Genomic DNA, 15,735 nt, shown 5'->3' on the forward strand with positions numbered 1-15,735 from the left:
GGATTTTAGACACGTTCACCGGCTACTTCTAGTGTGTTTGGATAGGTTCAGATTTGCGGTCAGTCCAGTTTGCCACCTCCCTAGAGCTTGTCCTATGTTTGTTACTTAGCTGGAGTAATTTGTGATCCTCAACCACTAAGGATCATAACACCTTCCTCCCACCATGCCAAGTGTCCTGAGACATCTGATCCCACACTTGGACACTCCGAAGAGATGTTCACTTTTCCATTTATAGATTCGGGACTCTCGTCCGGTCGACTTGAAGCAGGGCAAGAGGAGATTGCATGTAGTGATGCCCAAATATTTGACTAGCCCCAGTCACACGAAGGCGACGGTGGGAACATATCACAAGAGGTGGACGATGATGAGAAACAATTGACAGAAAGTCAGGAGGAGGACCAGGGTGCGGATGTGAAAGACGAGGTGGTGGATGATATAGTAACTGACCGAACCTGGCAGGAGGACATGCAGAGCGAGGACAGCAGCACAAATGGTGAAGGAGGCATATCACCCCAACAGGCAAGAAGAAACTGTGTGGTGGCCGCAGACAGAAGGCTTGCTTCCATTCCCAGTAACACCAACATGACGGACATTGCCATTCCATCTGTTAGGTCTTCCGGAGTCTGGTTGTTTTTTAAAAACTCTGCTGATAACTCCAAACAGGCCATTTGCACCAGCAGCCATGCCCGCATCAACAGGGGTAGCAAAACTAGCAGCCTGACCACCACCAGCAGGATAAGGCACATGGCAGCAAAGCACCTACCTTTGTGGGCCGAAGTCCAGGCTCCAGGACCACTGTCTGCGGGTGACACCACTGCTTCCACTGTTTTGCATGCAAGCCAATCCCCTTTCCACAATGCATGCGAAGATGCCTCTTGCCCTGCACCTGTTGTTGCCCATAGTCAACCAGCACCATCATCAAGAATGTCCTTGTCCCAGCGCAGCCTTCGGTTGTCCATAACCCAGTCATTGGAACGCAAGCGGAAATACCCAGCCAACGCCCCACAGGCCACAGTACTAAATTCACACATTTCTCGTCTGCATGTACTCGAAATGTTGCCTTTTAGGCTCGTGGAGATGGAGGCTTTCCACAACCTGATGGCAGCGGCCATCCCAAGGTACTCGGTCCCCAGCCACCACTATTTCTACCGATGTGCCGTACCGGCATTACAGCAGCACATGTCCCACAACATTACCTGTGCCCTCCACAATGCTGTTACTGAGAGAGTCTACCTAACCACGGACACGTGGTGGTGGCTCTGAGGCAAGGTGAGCTCACACACATACCATGCCTGGCCCATATGCTTAACCCCGTGGTTCAAACGTTTTTGCAAAAGCTACCCAGAGCTGCTGGTTCTGCTTGTGAAAGTACGCCACCTGTGTGCCCATTTTAGAAAGCAACAGCTTCAGCTGCTCTTGCCGTGCTTCAGCAGCATTTGCAGCTTCCTGCTCATCGACTGGTGTGTGATGTCCCTACGCATAGAAACTCTACACTGCATATGTTGGAAAGGATTTGTGAGCAGAAGAGGGCAGTTGCCGACTACCAGAATCAACAATGCCATCATTATTCAGTTCTGACTCCACACATAAGACCAAAGGAGTGGACATGGATGTCAGACATATGTACCATCGTACAATACAATTTTAAGAATCCACCAAGACGGTGAGCGGTGATAATGCCATAATTAGTGCCACCATCCCACTTCTCTGCATTTTGAATAGCTTTCTGCTCACAATGAAAGAATATGCATTGCAGGTGGAGTACGAGGACATGGAGCAAGAAACCATACAGGATGATTACACACAGCCCAGCCTCATGTCGTCCCAACATGGATTGGTAAACAATGACCCTGTTACCCTCGCATTATGAAAATTTTCGGTGACACTCATTGCTGGTTGGTGACACCCCTAGACCCACTCTACAAGGAGAACTTTCAGTCTCTTCTTCCAGAGGCAGAAAGGCTACTAAAATGTTGCAGTGCCAGAGGGCCCTTGTAGCGGAATTACTAAAAAAAATTCCCATCTGAGAACGCTGGCAGCAGACATCATAGTTCATTGGACAACCAAGCAGTATAGGCGAGAGAGACATAACTCCAATCCAGCAGAGGCAGGAGAACACTGCCAAAGTTCTGGGACAGTTTTCTCAGACCCTCCCATCTTGCCGGCACAGAGTCAAGGGGTGCTGTCACAAGGAATGCAATCTTTGTGAAGATGCTGAGGGAGTACCTTGCTGACCGTACCAACATCCTCCGTGAATCCTTGGCGTCTTTTAATTATTGGGTATCCAAGCTGGACACGTGGATGAACTGGCTCTCTACGCCTTGGAGGTCCTTGCCTGCCCTGCCACTAGCGTTTTGTCAGAGCATGTTTTTAGTGTCGCTGGTGGAATTATGACTGATAAGCGCATCCACCTGTCAACTGAAAATGCTGACAGGCTGACTCGACTCTTATAAAAATGAACAAGGTCTAGATTGGGCCAGACTTCTGTACACCACCGAATGATAACAGTGGAAAACATCCAATACATCCAATACAGTGTCCTTTTTTGGGAGGTGTTTTCCCATGCACCTCTTCACACCCACACATGGGTATACGCTTCCCGATTTTAGCTATTTGGTGTTATCCTCCTTCTTCTCATCATCCACCACCACTAGAACACCAGAGTGAATGTGTTCCGTGATGTTACAACTCTGTTTTTTGCAAGGGTATTTATGATGCCCGTAAATAATAAAAAAAAAAATGTGTACCCCCAGGAGGAAATTTTTTATTGTGCGCCTGTAAAAGTGGTGTCACACTCTGACAACATTGGTCACAGCTGTGATCTAGGAGTCAGAAATGCTTCCAGGAGTCTTCCCCATGATGTTCCTGTGTCATTTGAGCACTGTTCCCATTGATTTCTGATGTTTTTAGACCCTAAAAGGACCCCCGGGGGGATCGCGGCAAAAATGCTCAGGATTCCCATAGACTTACATTGGGCTTGCTGCTCGGGTCAAGTACCGAGTATTCCAATTTACTTGACCCGAGCAAGGAGCACCCGAGCATTTTAGTGCTCGCCCATCACTAGTGCCAACCTGTGCGTCAGGTAGAATCTGAAGCCTTCAGGATCGTAATAGGGATTTTGTAGATCACGTCCTTCCTCTCTTTCCCCAGAGGATCCATTGTGGTCACCTGTACTGTAGTCAGGATTATCGATGGCTCTCCTCATCTGACTCCATGATCTTCCATCAGATCCTTTCTGTGGAGAATGTCCCTCTAGTGTAATGACTAGTGTTGAGCATTCCGATACCGCAAGTATCGGGTATCGGCCGATATTTGCTGTATCGGAATTCCGATACCGAGATCCGATACTTTTGTGGTATCGGGTATCGGTATCGAAACAACATTAATGTGTAAAATAAAGAATTAAAATAAAAAATATTGCTATACTCACCTCTCCGACACAGCCTGCACCTTACCGAGGGAACCGGCAGCGTTCTTTGCTTAAAATGCGCGCGTGTCCTGCCTCCCGTGACGTCGCGGCTTGTGATTGGTCGCGTCGCCCATGTGACCGCGACGCAACCAATCACAACGCCGGAACGTAATTTTAAAATCCTGAAGGACCTAAAATTACGTCATGGCTTGCTGTGATTGGTCGCGTCGCGGTCACATGGGCGGCGCGCGACCAATCACAAGCTGGGACTTCAAGTAAGGAAGTTACAGAGCGAATTTTAAGCAAACAACGCTGCCGGTTCCCTCGCTGAAGTCCAGGCTGCGTCGGAGAGGTGAGTATAGCAATATTTTTTATTTTAATTCTTTATTTTACACATTAATATGGTTCCCAGGGCCTGAAGGAGAGTTTCCTCTCCTTCAGACCCTGGGAACCATCAGGAATACCGTCCGATACATGAGTCCCATTGACTTGTATTGGTATCGGGTATCGGTATCGGATTAGATCCGATACTTTGCCGGTATCGGCCGATACTTTCCGATACCGATACTTTCAAGTATCGGACGGTATCGCTCAACACTAGTAATGACTGATTTGAGTCATTGTCTCCTGCTCCAGGTCCTGAGGGCCATGTACAAGATGGATTTGTATCTGGTCATTGTCTGTAGCACAGGGATTTACATGCTGTAGTTTGGCGTTCTACCTCTGTTACGTTCTGTCACTGGGTGAAGTCGCCAACACTGGCCCCGTCATTTACTTAGAGCCACTATTCACTTACGTCGCTACACCGCACTCCCGGCTGGAGAATATATGAGCGGTCTCCTCCGGATATGATGTTTGCGGTTCACACTGAAATTCCAGCGCTCCATAGACCGGAAGTTCGGCAGGTGCGGTCCAAGAACCGGAAACATGTCACACGCGAACTATCGCCTCAGCGTGGGACCATTTAAACGCCAGTAAGAATGGATGTAGCCAGCTGTAGCGCACCCTGGTCATCGGATAAATGCCCCCCACTCCCCTGATGAACATGGAGGGAGAAAAGCATGTCTGGTAGAGACCAGTGTGGGATATGTGGATTATGACATCCCACGGATTCTGAACAGTCATAGACTCGACCGGCTATGAGCCTGGAGATCATTCCTGTTTTCTGGCTGAGTATGACTGACTGTAAGTTACACCACTCTGGGGTATTATTATTATTATTATTTATTATTATAGCGCCATTTATTAAAGTGGCGCTTTACATGTAAAGAGGGGTATACATAATAAAAACAAGTACAATAATCTTAAACAATACAAGTCATAACTGCTACAGGAGGAGAGAGGACACTGCCCGCGAAGGCTCACAATCTACAAGGGGTGGGTGAGAATACAGTAGGTGAGGGTAGAGCTGGTCATGCAGCGGTTTGGTCGATCGGTGGTTACTGCAGGTTGTAGGCTTGTCGGAAGAGGTAGGTCTTCAGGCTCTTTTTGAAGGTTTCGATGGTAGGCGAGAGTCTGATGTGTTGTGGTAGAGGGTTCCAGAGTAGGGGGGATACGCAAGAGAAATCTTGTATACGACTGTGGGAGGAGGAGATAAGAGGGGTGTAGAGAAGGAGATCTTGTGAGGATCGGAAGTTGCATGCAGGTAAGTACCGGGAGATGAGGTCACAGATGTATGGAGGAGACAGGTTGTGGATGGCTTTGTATGTCATGGATAGGCTTTTGTACTGGAGTCTCTGGGCAATGGGGAGCCAGTGAAGGGATTGACAGAGGGGAGAGGCCGGGGAATAGCGGGGGGACAGGTGGATTAGTCAGGCAGCAGAGTTTAGAATAGATTGGAGGGGTGCGAGCATGTTCGAGGGGAGGCCACAGAGCAGGAAGTTGCAGTAGTCGAGGTGGGAGATGATGAGGGCATGGACTAGGGGTTTTTGCAGATTCTTGGTTGAGGAATGTACGGATTCGTGAAATATTTTTGAGTTGAAGTCGGCAGGAAGTGGAAAGGGCTTGGATATGTGGTTTGAAGGAGAGATCAGCATCAAGGATTACCCCGAGACAGTGAGCTTGTGGGACTGGGAAGAGTGGGCAGCCATGTACTGTAATGGATAGGTTCGTTGGGGGGGTCGCGTGAGATGGGGGAAAGATGATGAATTCTGTTTTGTCCATGTTAAGTTTCAGAAATCTAGTGGAGAAGAAGGATGAAATAGTGGACAGACATTGAGGGATTCTGGTTAGTAGGGAGGTGATATCTGGTCCAGAGATGTAGATCTGTGTGTCATCAGCATAGAGATGATACTGAAAGCCATGAGATTCTATGAGCTGTCCCAGGCCAAAGGTGTAAATGGTGAAGAGCAGGGGCCCTAGGACTGAACCTTGTGGGACTCCGACAGATAGGGGGCGAGGTGAGGAGGTGGTCTGTGAGATAAGACACTGAATGTCCGGTCTGTTAGGTATGATGAGATCCAGGATAGGGCCAAGTCTGTGATGCCAAGGGATGAGAGGGTCTGTAATAATAGGGAATGGTCCACTGTGTCAAAGGCAGAGGACATCGAGCATACAATAATGATATACAAATTTTTCTGGATGTTTGAAAATCTAAAATACTCTGTAATTTTTTCTTAAATCTAAATAAGGGTGATCTGCTAATATTATATGTTTTGCGCTTACCTGCCATTACTTTTTGATATTTCATGTGGTTCAGAGGCATTGTTTTTAAAAAAGTATATGTGTAATGTGTGTATTAATAAAGGTTTAACTTTTTATATAAAAAAAAAGCAACAACACTTTTTTGATTCAGCCTGCAGTTTAATAACTGCCTAGTTGGTCAGAATGTTTATAAATTTAATAGAGTGTTACCCCTCCTAAGTTTTAGGATATGGGTTTGGGTTATATGTTTCCACATATAGAACAGTCTGGTATCGCTGTGAAAATGCCTCATCTATCTGTGGCCTACAAATTGTGTCATTAGATTAGAGTCGAGGCTTGCATTCAACTTTTTATTAACATGGGCAAGGCGCGTGGCAAGGGACGTGGAAGTAGACGTGATGGTGACGGTGCATGCAGAGGTCGAGTCCGTGGGCAAGCTGAAAGTGGGCCACAACAAACACCCACATCTTCTCGCAAGAGATTCCTGTCACAATTCATAAGGTATGGCAGAACAGCACTCTTGACACTAGAGCAGCATGAAAAGGTAGTTGATTGGATAGCGGATAATGCTTCCAGTCACTTTGCCACCACCACCATCACCCTGTCTTCCACACAGTCAAGTCTGAGTAGCCGTGATGCTGGACCGCATATTCCTCACCCTGATCCTCCTTTCTTCTACCATGCTGAGTGCCCTGAGACAACTGATCCAACACTTGGACATTCCAAAGAGTTGTAAGAGTTGTTCACTTTTCCATTTATCGATTCGGGCCTCTCTCCAGGTCCACTTGAAGTGGTGCAAGATGAGATTCCATGTAGCGATTCCCAAATATTTGAGCAGGCATGGTCACACGAAGGCAACGGTGGGAACGTGTCACAAGAGGTGGACGATGGCAAGACACAATTGCCAGAAACTCAAGAGGAGGACCAGTGTTATGACCCCAATGGCGAGGGTCTCAGAGGAACGTGGAAGTCTGCAGAATACAAAAATCCAGCTCATAGGGTAGTGGTAACTGGGTTGACCATATATCTACTCCTAACGCCAACACTAGAAGTAGCCGGGGATCATTCCTACGTTGATTCTAGATGACACGCGCCAGCCGGAGAATCTAGCTACCCCTAGTAGAGGAAAACAAAGACCTTTCTTGCCTCCAGAGAAGGGGACCCCAAAGCTGGATAGAAGCCCCCCACAAATAATGACGGTGAGGTAAGAGGAAATGACAAACACAGAAATGAACCAGGTTTAGCACAGAGAGGCCCGCTTACTGATAGCAGAATAAAGAAAGGTAACTTATATGGTCAACAAAAACCCTATCAAAATCCACACTGGAAATTCAAGAACCCCCGAACCGTCTAACGGTCCGGGGGGAGAACACCAGCCCCCTAGAGCTTCCAGCAAAGGTCAGGATATAGATTTGGAACAAGCTGGACAAAAATACAAAACCAAAACAAATAGCAAAAAGCAAAAGGCAGACTTAGCTGATATAACTGGAACCAGGATCAGTAGACAAGAGCACAGCAGACTAGCTCTGATAACTACGTTGCCAGGCATTGAACTGAAGGTCCAGGGAGCTTATATAGCAACACCCCTAACTAACGACCCAGGTGCGGATAAAAGGAATGACAGAAAAACCAGAGTCAAAAAACTAGTAACCACTAGAGGGAGCAAAAAGCAAATTCACAACAGACCAGGTTGCGGAAGTGGAAGAAGAGGTGGTGGATGATATAGTAACTGACCCAACATGGCAGGAGGACATGCAGAGTGAGGACAGCAGCACACAGGGGGGTGAAGGCATAGCACCCCAACAGGCAGGAAGACGCAGTGTGGTGTCGCAAAGACAGAAGGCGGGCAACCATTCCACACAACACCAACATGACGGAAGTTGCCAGTCCAACTGTAAAGTCTTCCCGAGTCTGGTTGTTTTTTAAAGACTCTGCCAATAACCCCAAACAAGAAATTTGCAACACCTGCCATGCCCGCATCAGCAGGGCTAGCAAAACTACCAGCCTGACCACCACCAGCATGAACAGGCACATGCAGCAAAGCACCCGACTTTGTGGGCTGAATCACAGGCACCAGGAACAGTGTCTGCAGGTAACACCACTCCTTCCACTGTTGTGCGTGAAAGCCAATCCGCTGTCCACAGTGCATGTGAAGATGCCTCCTGCCCTGCACCTGCCCTTACCCACAGTCAACTAGCACCATCATCGAGCACGTCCACATCCTTGTCCCAGCGCAGCCTTCAGTTTTCCATACCACAGTCATTGGAACACAAGCGGAAACACGCCTCTAACGCCACACAGGCCAGAGTACTGAATTCACAATTTCTCATCTGCTTGTGCTCGAAATGTTGCCTTTTAGGCTCGTGAAGATGGAAGCTTTCCACAACCTGATGACAGCGGCCGTCCCAAGGTATTCGGTCCCCAGCCGCCACTCTTTCTCCCGGTGTGCCGTCCCGGCATTACACAAGCACGTGTCCCACAACATTACCCGTGCCCTCAACAATGCTGTTACTGGGAAAGTCCACCTAACCAAGGACATGTGGACAAGTGCTTGTGGGCAGGGATGGTACATCTCACTGACGGCACACTGGGTTAACATAGAAGCTGGAACCCAGTCAGACCTCGGGATGGTGCACGTCCTCCCAGCCCCGAAGATTGCGGGCCCTATGTCAATCTGGGTTGCCCCCACAGTCTACAGCTCCTGCACCCCCTCTTCTGCCTCCTCTTCAGCCTCCATCTCTGATAGTAGAACATCAATCACAAGCTGGAAGCACTTCAGCACTGCCTCAGCCAAGGGCCAACAGGCTGTGCTGAAGCTAATATGCTTAGGTGACAAACCGCACAATGCTGAAAAGTTGTGGACAGCTCTGAAAGAGCAGTCAGATCTGTGGCTGACACCGCTAAACCTACAGCCAGGCATGGTTGTGTGTGACAATGTCCGGAACCTGGTGGCGGCTCTGAAGCGAGGCGCGCTCACACATGTGCCTTGCCTGGCCCATGTGCTCAACCTCGTGGTTCAGTGTTTTCTCAAAATCTACCCTGCCGGATCTGCTTATGAAAGTATGCTGACTGTGTGCCCATTTTAGAAAGTTAGCTACAGCTTCAGCCGCACTTGCTGTGCTTCAGCAGTGTTTGCAGCTTCCGGCTCACCGACTGGTGTGTGATGTCCCCACGCGTTGGAATTCTACACTGCATATATTGGAAAGGATTTGTTAGCAGAAGAGGGCAGTTGTTGACCACCAGCATCAACAAGGCCGTCGAAATTCAGTTCAGACTCCACACATAAGACCTCAGGAGTGGACATGGATGTCAGACATCTGTACCATCCTGCGAAACTTTGAGGAGTCCACCAAGATAGTGAGTGGCGATGATGCCATAATTATCACCATCCCGCTTCTCTGTATTCTGAAAAAGCTCTCTGCTCTCAATGAAAGAGGATGCATTGCAGGGGGAGCACGAGGACATGGATAAGGAACCATGCAGGGTGATTACACACAGCCCAGTCTCATGTCATCCCAACGTGGATTGGTTGACAATGAGGAAGAGGAAGAACAGGAGCTACTTTCATGCGGTATAGATGGTACTTCATGCACAACTGTCATATCGTCTGTTCAGCGTGGATGGCCTGAGGACAGCGAGGAGGAGGAGGTGTCATGATCTCTGCAGGCAGAGATCATAGCAAGCCTATAGAGGGACAAGCTCTCGGAAGATGGAACTATACTGACCATGAACTAAGCCTGCCGCGCAACTAGAAATAGCCAGGTAGCATTTCCTATTTATCGCTAGATGCCCAGCTCTGGCCTAAGACCTAAATAGCTAGCAGAGGGAAATATAAGACCTGGCTCACCTCTAGAGAAATATTCCCAAGAAGACAGTAGCCCCCCACATATAATGACGGTGAGTTCAGATGAAACTACAAACGCAGCAGGAAAATAGTCTTAGCAAATTTGAGGTCCGCTTACTAGATAGCAGAAGACAGATAGTATACTTTCATGGTCAGCAGAAAAACACTAACAAAACACCATCCAGAGATTACCTTAAACTCTGGCATTAACTCATAACGCCAGAGTAGCAATCCCTGATCAACGAGAGCTTTCCAGACACAGTAACAAAACTTCAGCTGTGAACTGGAACAAATAGGCAAAACAAAACATGGACAAAAGTCCAACTTAACTAGTAGTTGTCTAGAAGCAGGAACAAGCACTGAGAGGCATCAGATAACATTGTTGACCGGCAAGAAACCACCAGAGAAATGAGCTTAAATAGCGACACCCACTACTGATGGAACCAGGTGAAACAGGAAAGAGGATGACAAGTCCAATTCCACAAGCGGCCACCGGGGGAGCCCAGAATCCAAATTCACAACAGTACCCCCCCCTCAAGGAGGGGGCACCGAACCCTCACCAGATCCACCAGGGCGACCAGGATGAGCCCTATGGAAGGCACGAACAAGATCAGAAGCATGAACATCAGATGCATTGACCCAAGAATTATCCTCCTGGCCGTAACCCTTCCAGTTGACCAGATACTGGAGTTTCCGTCTGGAAACACGAGAGTCCAAAATTTTCTCAACAACGTACTCCAACTCACCCTCAACCAACACCGGAGCAGGAGGCTCAACTGAAGGTACAACAGGTACCTCATACCTGCGCAATAACGACCGATGAAAAACGTTATGAATGGAAAAGGACGCAGGGAGGTCCAAACGGAAAGAAACAGGATTAAGAATCTCCAATATTCTATAAGGGCCGATGAACCGAGGTTTAAACTTAGGAGAAGAGACCCTCATAGGGACAAAACGAGAAGACAACCACACTAAATCTCCAACACAAAGCCGAGAACCAACACGACGATGACGGTTGGCAAAACGCTGAGTCTTCTCCTGGGACAACTTCAAATTGTCCATAACCTGCCCCCAGATGTGATGCAATCTCTCCACCACCGCATCCACTCCAGGACAATCCGAGGATTCCACCTGACCGGAGGAAAATCGAGGGTGAAACCCCGAATTACAGAAAAACGGGGACACCAAGGTGGAAGAACTGGCCCGATTATTGAGGGCGAACTCTGCCAATGGCAAAAAAGCAACCCAATCATCCTGGTCAGCAGAGACAAAACACCTCAGATATGTCTCAAGGGTCTGATTAGTCCGCTCGGTCTGGCCATTAGTCTGAGGGTGAAAAGCAGATGAAAAAGACAAATCTATGCCCATCCTAGCACAGAATGCCCGCCAAAATCTAGACACAAATTGGGTACCTCTGTCAGAAACAATATTCTCAGGAATACCGTGCAATCGGACAACATTCTGAAAAAACAGAGGAACCAACTCAGAAGAAGAAGGCAACTTGGGCAGAGGAACCAAATGGACCATTTTAGAGAAACGGTCACAGACCACCCAGATGACAGACATCTTCTGGGAAACAGGCAGATCTGAAATAAAATCCATCGAGATGTGTGTCCAAGGCCTCTTAGGAATAGGCAAGGGCAACAGCAGTCCGCTAGCCCGAGAACTACAAGACTTGGCCCGAGCACAAACGTCACATGACTGCACAAAGACTCGCACATCTCGTGACAGAGAAGGCCACCAGAAGGATCTTGCCACCAAATCCCTGGTACCAAAAATTCCGGGATGACCTGCCAATGCAGAAGAATGTACCTCAGAGATGACTCTGCTGGTCCAATCATCCGGAACAAACAGTCTATCAGGCGGACAACGATCCGGTCTATCCGCCTGAAACTCTTGCAAGGACCGCCGCAGATCAGGAGAAACAGCCGACAAAATTACTCCCTCCCTAAGGATACCTGTGGGTTCAGAATTACCAGGAGAGTCCGGGTCAAAACTCCTAGAAAGGGCATCTGCCTTAACATTCTTAGAACCCGGTAGGTATGACACCACAAAATTAAAGCGAGAAAAAAATAAAGACCAGCGCGCCTGTCTAGGATTCAGGCGTCTGGCAGTCTCAAGATAAATCAAATTTTTGTGGTCAGTCAATACCACCACCTGATGCCTAGCCCCCTCGAGCCAATGGCGCCACTCCTCAAACGCCCACTTCATGGCCAAAAGCTCCCGATTCCCAACATCATAATTCCGCTCTGCGGGCGAAAATTTGCGAGAAAAGAAGGCACAAGGCCTAATGACGGAGCAGTCGGAACCTTTCTGCGACAACACTGCCCCAGCTCCGATCTCCGAAGCGTCAACCTCAACCTGAAAAGGCAGATTCACATCAGGCTGACGCAACACAGGGGCAGAGGCAAAACGGCGCTTAAGCTCCTGAAAGGCCTCTACAGCATGAGGGGACCAATTAGCAACATCAGCGCCTTGTCTGGTCAAATCAGTCAGTGGTTTAACGACATCCGAAAAACCAGCAATAAATCGGCGGTAAAAGTTGGCAAAGCCCAAAAATCTCTGAAGACCCTTAAGAGAGGAGGGCTGAGTCCAGTCACAAATAGCTTGCACCTTGACGGGATCCATCTCAATGGAAGAGGGAGAAAAAATATACCCCAAAAAGGAAATTTTCTGGACCCCAAAAACGCACTTAGACCCCTTCACACATAAAGAATTAGACCGCAGAACCTGAAAAACTCTCCTGACCTGCTGGACATGAGAGTCCCAGTCATCAGAAAAAATCAGAATATCATCCAGATATATTATCATAAATTTATCCAGAAAATCGCGGAAAATATCATGCATAAAAGACTGAAAAACTGAAGGGGCATTAGAAAGACCAAAAGGCATGACCAAATACTCAAAGTGGCCCTCGGGCGTATTAAATGCGGTCTTCCACTCATCCCCCTGCCTGATCCGCACCAAATTATACGCCCCACGAAGATCAATTTTAGAGAACCACTTAGCACCCTCTATACGAGCAAACAAATCCGTAAGCAATGGCAATGGGTATTGATACTTAACAGTGATCTTATTCAGAAGCCGATAATCAATACATGGTCTCAAAGAGCCGTCTTTTTTTGAGACAAAGAAAAACCCAGCTCCCAAGGGAGAAGAAGATGGACGAATATGTCCCTTTTCCAAAGACTCCTTTATATATTCCCGCATAGCAGCATGTTCCGGCACAGACAAATTAAACAAACGACCCTTTGGATATTTACAACCCGGTATCAAATCTATGGCACAATCGCACTCACGGTGCGGAGGTAACGACCCAAGCTTGGGTTCGTCAAAGACGTCTTGATAATCAGAGAGGAACTCAGGGACTTCAGAGGGAATGGACGACGAAATAGAAACCAAAGGTACGTCCCCATGAATACCCTTACATCCCCAGCTCAACACAGACATTGCTCTCCAGTCCAAGACTGGGTTGTGAGACTGCAACCATGGCAATCCCAGTACCAAATCGTCATGTAAATTATACAGCACCAGGAAACGAATAATCTCCTGGTGATCCGGATTGATAAGCATGGTTACTTGTGTCCAGTATTGTGGTTTATTATTAGCCAATGGGGTGGAGTCAATCCCCTTCAAAGGAATAAGAGTCTCCAAAGGCTCTAAATTAAAACCACAACGATTGGCAAAGGACCAATCCATAAGACTCAGAGCGGCGCCAGAGTCAACATAGGCGTCCGTGGCAATGGATGACAAAGAGCAAATCAGGGTTACAGACAAAATAAACTTAGACTGAATGGTGCCAATGGAAACAGACTTATCAAGCTTCTTTGTACGCCTAGAGCATGCTGATATAACATGAGTAGAATCCCCACAATAGAAACACAATCCATTCTTCCGTCTAAAATTCTGTCGCTCGCTCCTGGACAGAATTCTATCACACTGCATACTTTCTGGCGTCTTTTCCATAGACACCGCCAGATGGTGCACCGGTTTGCGCTCCCGCAGACGCCTATCAATCTGAATAGCCATTGTCATGGACTCATTCAGACCTGCAGGCAAAGGGAACCCCACCATAACATCCTTAACGGCATCAGAGAGACCTTCTCTGAAAGTTGCCGCCAAAGCGCACTCATTCCACTGAGTAAGCACAGACCATTTACGGAATTTTTGGCAGAAAACTTCAGCTTCGTCTTGCCCCTGAGATAGTGCCATCAAAGTTTTTTCTGCCTGAAGTTCCAAATGAGGTTCCTCATAAAGCAAGCCCAAGGCCAGAAAAAACGCATCCACATCGCGTAACGCAGGATCCCCTGCTGGCAATGAGAAGGCCCAATCTTGAGGGTCACCCCTGAGCAAGGAAATCACAATCCTAACCTGCTGAGCAGGGTCTCCAGCTGAACGAGACCTCAGGGACAAATAAAGCTTACAATTATTTCGGAAATTCTGGAAGCTAGCTCTATTCCCTGTGAAGAACTCCGGCAAAGGAATTCTCGGCTCAGATACCGGAGCATGTACCACAAAATCTTGTAAATTTTGTACTTTCGTGATGAGATTATTCAAACCCGCAGTTACACTCTGGAGATCCATTATTGTCAGGTGCACACAGAGCATACAGAGATTAGGAGGAGAGAGAGAAAAAAGACTGCAGCAAGGCAGACTGGAGGAAAAAAAAAAAAAAAAAAAAAAAATTCCAGCAGACTTCTTATAACTCTCCTCTCTCAACCTGGGTCTTTAACACTTTATGGGCCGGTCAAACTGTCATGATCTCTGCAGGCAGAGATCATAGCAAGCCTATAGAGGGACAAGCTCTCGGAAGATGGAACTATACTGACCATGAACTAAGCCTGCCGCGCAACTAGAAATAGCCAGGTAGCATTTCCTATTTATCGCTAGATGCCCAGCTCTGGCCTAAGACCTAAATAGCTAGCAGAGGGAAATATAAGACCTGGCTCACCTCTAGAGAAATATTCCCAAGAAGACAGTAGCCCCCCACATATAATGACGGTGAGTTCAGATGAAACTACAAACGCAGCAGGAAAATAGTCTTAGCAAATTTGAGGTCCGCTTACTAGATAGCAGAAGACAGATAGTATACTTTCATGGTCAGCAGAAAAACACTAACAAAACACCATCCAGAGATTACCTTAAACTCTGGCATTAACTCATAACGCCAGAGTAGCAATCCCTGATCAACGAGAGCTTTCCAGACACAGTAACAAAACTTCAGCTGTGAACTGGAACAAATAGGCAAAACAAAACATGGACAAAAGTCCAACTTAACTAGTAGTTGTCTAGAAGCAGGAACAAGCACTGAGAGGCATCAGATAACATTGTTGACCGGCAAGAAACCACCAGAGAAATGAGCTTAAATAGCGACACCCACTACTGATGGAACCAGGTGAAACAGGAAAGAGGATGACAAGTCCAATTCCACAAGCGGCCACCGGGGGAGCCCAGAATCCAAATTCACAACAAGGAGGATACCTTGGTCACTCATCCTGTTGTTGAGGACACGGAAGGCTTTCATGTTACCAGTCTGGCACGCATGGCTGACTTTATGTTGTGCTGCCTTTCCCATGACCCTCCTATTGTAAAATTTTTGGGTGATAGTGATTACTGGGTAGTGACACTTTTAGACCTATGCTACCAGAACTTTCAATCTCTTGTTCCAAAGGCAGACAGATGTACTAAAATGATGCAGTACCAGAGGACCATTGTTGCAGAATTATTTAAAAAAATTCCCATCTGAAAACGCTGGCAGCAGATGTCACAGTGCGTTGGACAGCCAAGGAGTACAGCTGAGAGACACACCACTCCAATCCAGCACTGGCAGGGCAACACT

Source organism: Ranitomeya variabilis, chromosome 2 (assembly GCF_051348905.1).
Source record: "Ranitomeya variabilis isolate aRanVar5 chromosome 2, aRanVar5.hap1, whole genome shotgun sequence".
Classification (NCBI taxonomy): Eukaryota; Metazoa; Chordata; class Amphibia; order Anura; family Dendrobatidae; genus Ranitomeya; species Ranitomeya variabilis.